The 7,461-nt window shown below is 41.8% G+C and overlaps 1 pseudogene; it reads left to right on the top strand.

Moving 5' to 3' along the window:
* The first annotated feature begins 1,227 nt into the window (after nt 1-1,227).
* LOC102824534 lies at nt 1,228-1,518 on the top strand (annotated as a pseudogene).
* The last annotated feature ends 5,943 nt before the right edge of the window (nt 1,519-7,461 follow it).

The raw sequence follows: 7,461 nt of genomic DNA, 5'->3' as shown, positions 1-7,461 counted from the left end.
CTGCACCATTCATAGCTCCTTCCTCCCTTCACAAGTCACCACTGTACTGACATTTATAGTCCTTTCTTCCTTGTATTTGTTTACACTATTCCCACCCATACTGCGATAGTTAGGGTTTTATGTCGACTTGGCAGGGCCAGGATTCTCCGCGGTTTAGCAGTTATGATGTAGTTATCAACTCTATGGTGAGATCTAATATAAGAAAACTAACCCCAGGATATGATCCGATGTGATCAGCCTGGATCTGATGTAAACATTCAATGTGTTGTAAATCCTCACGTCTGTGATGTTAATGGAGCTGGATGGCATCCACAGGATTAGGTTGTACTCAGAGTCAATCACTTTTGTGATGTGAAAAGAGAGAAGTGCATAACAAGGGACCCACTACCCCAAGAAAGAAGAGCTGGGTAGTGGAGTGTGTCTTTTGGGCCTTGGGTCCTAAATCCAGAGGAAGATTGATGCCAAGACACATATGGAACACTCAATGTTGGGCCTACAGGGGCTGAAAGGAGATGGTGCTTATGTGTCGTGGAGTCAGTTCCGACTCATAGTGACCCTGTACAGGGTTTCCAAGGCTGTAAATAATTATGGGAGCAGAAAGCCTCATCTTTATCCTGTGGAACAGCTGGTAGTTGCGAACTGCTGACCCTGAGGTTAGCAGCCCAATTAGTAAATTCTGACTCCCAAGCTGTGAGAATGCATGTGAAAGATGGCCAGCGAATAAGGAAGACCACAGAACTGATGCATTTGAGTTATGATGTTGGATAAGAATATTAAAAGTACCTTGAACTTCCAGAAGAACAAATAAATCTGTATTAGAAGAAGTACAGTGTACAGCCAGAATACTCCCTAGAAGTCAGGATGGAGAGACTTTGTCTTTCATACTTTAGATATATTATCAGGAGGGACCAGACCCTGGAAAAAGACATTATGCTTGGTAAAGTGGAGGATCAGGTAAAAAGAGGAAGACGCCAACGAAATGGATTGGCACAGTGGCTTCAGCAATGAGCTCCAGTGTAACAATTATGAGCATGGTGCAGGTCACGGCAGTGATTTTGTGTTGTTGTTGGGTGACATCAAGTTGGTTTCCAATTTACAATGACCCTATGTACAATAGAACAAAACATTACCCAGTCCTGGTCAGTGGCCAGGCAAATCAACTTCCGGAAGGTTCCCTGTGCCCAGAGGCCCACAGGCTCCCCGGCACGTGCCTTCCCGGCTTGCAAGATGCCCAAGAGGAAGGTCAGGTCTGCCGAAGCAGCGTCAAAGGAGGAGTCCAAGAGGAGATTGGTGAAGTCAGCTAAACCTGCTCCTGCAAAAGCCAAAAACGGCACCTGGAAAGGATAAATCTACCGACAAAAAAAGTGCAAACAAAAGGAAAAGAAAAGCAAAGGGAAAACTGGCAGAAGTGGCTAACCAAGACACTAAGAAGATTTACCTGCTGAAAATGGCAAAACTAAAAATGAGGAGAGTTCAGCCTCTGATGCAGCAGAAGAGAAAGACGCCATGTCGACTTAATGTTTTGTCTACCACGTTCAGGGAGTCCTGGTGTGGCGCTGTGGGTTACTGCGCCAGACTGCAAGGCTATTTGAACTGCGAAGTCGGCAGCTCAAGCTCACCAGTCACTCCCCGGAAACCCTATACAGGGTCGCTATGGAACTGACTCCACGGCACATAACAGTAACAGCCATGTCCTATCAGTGGGTCCTGTATGCTATCTCTCTTCTTGTACAATCCAGAGGAATATTTCTATCAACAATTTTGTAAATGCAAGTTTTTTAGTGACTCTAGAAACATTTTTCAGAAGGCGGAAATCCGACTTCAGCCCATTTTTTAAGTGTAAATGATTTTTTTTTAAAGAGGTGAAATCATTTTCTCGTTGTTTATTGCTTGGTACAACCATAAAATAGTGGGATGTTGACTGGTGGGAGGTTTTGACTATTTTGGGTGTCAACTTAACATTCTGTTGTGGTCTGGGAGAAATTTTGTATCCCATAATACAAAGCATGCTTGATAGCAATTGGGAGTCGTGATCATGTATTTGTATGACTTGAACATTTTACGTTCTATTTCCATGTTGTATTTCAGGAGAATTGTTCCACTAATCTTGACTCTGCCTGTCAGAACTGAGTGTGTTCTGTGACACCTTTTGTCCTGGGAGTCCCGTTTTCCTCATAACCTTGTGAAGTGCTGAGAAACTTTGAAAATTTGAGAGTGTAGTGTGTGTGATATTAAAATGCGAATTAGTAGGACAAGCTCCCCAGGTGCTCCTCAGAAACCCTATACAGGGTCCATATGGGTCTGAATTGACTTGATGGCACTTCACAACAACAACATGACTATCAAAAATTGAAAATACTGTTTTGCAGCCCAGGAGCGGAGGTCCCTGGGACCATCAAGTAAGAAGAACTGAGAGTGGGACCCTACCCAGAGAGGCAGTGATGCCAGGGATGGAGACAGAGATGATGGCATGGACAGATGGAGCGGCTGGGGACATTGGACTCAGGGAGGGAGAGGGTCTGTGTGCTGGGGCCAGAGGGCAGGCCTGTGTGGTGTACCCTTTGGTTATTTGATGATGCATGAGGGGATTGTAATCATTGCAATGAAATGAGATAGGATGAGTGTAAAGCTGATGTTCTCCCATGTAAACCTCACAGTAAAAACTTTTTTAAAAAATCAAAAATACTGGTACATGAAAATTTTGGTATGAAGAAAAATTTGCCTCCAGATTTAAAGCTGGAAAGTCACTGGAATTTAGAAAATAATTATAACTACATGGCTCTTAGATTTTTGGTACGTACATTAAGAGAATTGTGTACAAATTGATAATATCACTGTACTGACCTTTAAATAATAACATACCACTTATGAAAGAAAACAGCAACAAAACTGCCCAGTCCTAAACCATTCTCACTAATTTTATATTGGAGCCCATTGTGGCTGCCACTGTGTCAGTCCAGCTTATTGGGGGACTTCCTCTTTGTCATTAACCCTCCACTTTTCCAAACATTCTGTCCTGCTCCAGTAACTGGTCCCTCCTGACAATATGTTCAACATATGAGAAACAAGGTCTTGCCATCCTGGCTTTTAAGGATTGCTTTGACTGTACTTTCTCCAAGACAGATGACTTTGTTCTTCTGGCAGTACTTTTAATATTCTTTGCCAACACTATAATTCACATAGATGGATTATTCTATAATCTTCCTTATTCATTATCCAACTTTCACATGCATATGAGGTGATTGAAAAGACCATGACTTTGTAAGGTATAAGGTGTCTGGGGCACCTTACTCCTCAAACTGGTATCTTTACTCTTCATCACTTTAAATAGGTCTTTTGTAGTAGATTTGCCTAATGGAGTATGTTGTTTGATTTCTTGAGTATTATTTCCATAAGCATTTATTGTGAATCCAAGCAAATTGAAGTATTTGACAACTTCAGTCATTTCTCCATTTATCATGATATTATTTACTGGTCCATTTATGAGGATTTTTGTTTTCATTACATTAAGGTACATTCATGCTGAAGGCTGCAGTCTTTGATCTTTATCAGTGTTTTAAGTTCTCTTCACTTACAGAAAGCAACGTGGTACATCTGCATATCAAAGGTTGTTTATGATTCTTCCCTTATTCCTGATATTACTTTCTTCTTCATACGATCTAGCTTCTCTGATTATTTGTTCAACATTAAGATTGAATAAGTATGGTGAAAGGATACACCCCTGACACACACCTGACCTGATTTTAGCCATTCAGCATACCTTTGTTCTGTGCTAATGACTGCCTCTTGGTTTATTACAGGTTCTTTATGAGCACAATTATGTGTTCTGGAATTCCCATTCTTCACGATGTTATTCGTACTTTGTTATGATCCACATAATTGAATTCCTTTGCATAGTCAATGAAGCACAATTATTTCTGGTATTCTTTGCTTTTAGTCAAGATCCATCTGACATCAGCAATGATATCCTTCATTCTACATCCTGAAGGATAACCAGAGGTCATTGTTTCTGGGACTCCATCAGTCTCTATCTGAACAGTAAGTCTGGTATCTTTTATGATTCTGAGTTTTGCTCCACAATTTTCTTCCGCTCTATTCAAAAACTTATAATGTGATTCCTTTCCGAACAGTTGGTAGTGTGGCAGCTCTGCACCATCTAGTTCTTTTGTTCTCAGGATCCTGGAGACTGATACATGTCGACTTTGATTTTAGTCTCAGTGTTAAAAAGAAAAAAAAAAAAAAAAAGGGATGAGTTCAATAAATGCTTTTTATTATTAAAATTGGAGTCCTGGTGTGGCTCTATGGGCTAATGAGCTGGACTGCAGAGTCAGTTTGAACCACACGGTGGATACTTCAAGTTCACCATTTAGTTGTTCCTTAGAAACCCTACACAGGGTGTCTATGGATCAGAACCAACTCAACGGCACTTAACAACAGAACAACAATGAAATTATTCAAATTGATAAAAACATAAAAATTGGTCATAAATGTATGTAATGGTACTGAATTGAGCACTTAAAATTATTTAAATGGTAAATTTTATGTTATATCTATTACATCACAATAAAAGTAAATAAATTAATAAAAATCAGGCCTCTTAGGAGGCCACAGTCACTCATGTGACTGGGTTTGGAGACTTCCACTCAAGGGACTTAGAAACTTCCAACTCAAGTACCCAGGTGAACCAAGAATCTGTGGCCTCAGGCCAACCAGGTGCAACCAGGTGCCTTTTGACCTGTGCCTGAGGGGTGCACCTGTACTTCGAATTCCAGTCCAGTGGGTTTTACATTCATTCCTGTATCTACTCACCGCTATCTAAACCCAGTACCTGGGGGAAGGCAATTGTCAGTAAGCTATGAAGCACTAGTAACTACAGAAGACACCGAGTCGGGACCTTCTGGAAATGGTTGTTCAGATATGTCCTAGAGGGAAGGTTCACACTAGGTTTCTGTGGCTGTCTGCCCTTCCTGCTCACTCTGCACCAGGGCCAGGGATACTCTGACTCCGACTCCACTCCTCAGTTAGCCCTTCTGAAGTGGATTACCCAACAAGCAAGGGCATACTGTGCTTACTTACTTACATGTGGTAAAGCTCGTGTGAAACCATTTACTACAGGGTAGTAAATAAGCACAAGTAAGCACGTGTTTACCTTACTTATTGGGTAATCATACTGTGTTCCATGGAGTTCTGTCTCCTTTCTTATATCATCCATACCTTCCTTAGGCTCAAGGGCACAGAGGTCAACCCCATCTCTTTTCATCATCCAAGCTCCATCCCTCGAATCTGGTTCCTCCCCCACATACCTAAGCCTCTCCTTGGACTTCCAAGTTGCTTTCCTAGAGATACTTAAGCTAGCAATTCATTCTTTCAATAAGGAAGCTCACTGAACCAGTGGTTTAAAAGGGTTTTGCCACCTAAGAGAGTATTCTTTACAACCATGCAGTGAAAATGAACAGGAAAAGGTAAAAATCATTCACTGCCCTCTCCTGCCCAGGAGACAAGCTAAAATGCTAATCAGGTGACCAAATGGGACCAATCCCCCTAGTTTTCCACCTGCCCTCAAACAGGTGTGCAGCCTGGCCCTTCCCTGAATTCTGACCCCATATAGACCTGTGTTGCCCTCCATTCGGGGTTCAGAATCTGGAGAAATTAGCTCTTCTGAGTCTGAAACTCTGCTTCACCTCACCGAGTGGCCTCAGTTTCTTCTACCACAAATCTAAAACTGCGGTAACAAAAACTCATTATGAATGAATGGGATTTGAAAAGAACAAACTCTGAATTATCATCCTTTTAATAAAACCAAGGACTCACATTCTTTCAATGCATTGCATGTGGCAGGCATAGTAATGAGTGGTTTACATATGTCATCTCATTAAAATGTTGACCAAGTTTTAATTAATAAATCAGAAAGCATTTACAGTCATTTAGAAAAGAACATTTAAGGTAAGAAGAACTCCCACTTATGGAGGGCTGACACTGAACTTAGCGAAAAAGAAAAATGAAAAGGAAAGCTGTCTTAAATTGAAAGTCTAAGAAGATTTTAACAATGCATAACAACTAATAATATATTGTGACAAACTGGTGAAATATGATCTGGACAAGGAAAACATGTACCTCCTTGAATTGGTTGTTAAGTGCCTTAAAGTCTGTTCCAACCCATAGTGACTCTGCATAGGGTTTCAGAGGACCAGCTGGAGTGTGAACTGCTGACCTTACCATTCAAACCAACCTTTCAGTCCAGCCCATTAACCTACAGTGCCACACCAGGACTCCAACTCCTCGAACAAGTACACATGAAGTCCTGGTGTGGCACTGTGGTTAATGCGCTGGACTGCAAGGTCAGTTTGAACCACAGAGTCAGCAGTTCAAGCTCACCAGTCGCTCCTTGGAAACCCTATACAGGGTCACTATGGGTCAGAACCGAGTCAGTGACACTTTACAACAACCACAAAGAACATTCACTCAGTGCATGTTGATTGATAACTCTGAGCACTTCCTATAGGCTTCTTACTGTACTAAATGTTTCACCTGCTTTAATCTCATTTATGTCTCATCACAACCTGTGAAGGAATACTGGTGGCACAGTGGTTGAAATACTTTGACTCTTAATCAAAAGGTCAGTGGCTTAAACCCACCAGGCACTCCTCTGAAGAAAAGAGGTGGCAGTCTGTGTCCACAAAGATAACAACAGTCTAGGAGACCCTACCAGGCAGTTCTAGTCTATCCTGTAATGTCACTATGTGTTGGAGTCCACAGCAACGGGTTTAGTTTTCCGGTGTGGTCCTGTAGGATCAGTGCTGGACTGCAAAATACAAGGTCAGAGGTTCAAGCCCACCAGATGCTCCTTGGAAACCCTATACAAGGTTGCTATGGGTTGGAACCTACTCTACTTAATGACAACAACATCAACTAAGTACACTGAGGCTATAAGCATTTTCCTTGATCTGAAGAATCTTCCATTATGATTGGCATTTTGAGCAACTGCATCCATAAGCAAAAATCCAGTCTGTCAAATTGTAACAATTTATATACACTCACAGTATCAAACATCTTTATCTTCCTCTGGCTAACTCAAATATGTAGCAGCTACAAGTTTGGGAATTCAGACAAACTTCTGTGCCTTTCAGACCATCTGGTCCCTTTACTCTCAGCCCTAGTCCCAAAGGCCTAACCTAGTGCCCTTGGGCTCAGTAGTTCATACAACTCCCTACACGTCAGACCAGCCTGCCCTTCCTCTTCTCTATGTTATCTCAAGGTCAATGGATGCTAATGGAGCATGTCCAAACCCATCCTGTGTCTTCATTGTTATCTGTCCCCCAATTCCACTCACAAGTCGACCAAGGTGGGCATCATTTAGCATATGACTTGGCAGTTCCCTTTAACTTTCAGTTCTAGAAGGGGTTTGGATGCCTCCAAAGCAAACAGCTTCTCTGAAACAAGCTTTTTTTAGAACAGTCCAGG

The sequence above is a fragment of the Chrysochloris asiatica genome, unplaced genomic scaffold (assembly GCF_000296735.1).
Source record: "Chrysochloris asiatica unplaced genomic scaffold, ChrAsi1.0 scaffold00020, whole genome shotgun sequence".
In the NCBI taxonomy this organism is placed as follows: Eukaryota; Metazoa; Chordata; class Mammalia; order Afrosoricida; family Chrysochloridae; genus Chrysochloris; species Chrysochloris asiatica.
The sequence above is the reverse complement of the archived record's forward strand: the minus strand, read 5'-3'. Positions and strand labels throughout refer to the sequence as shown.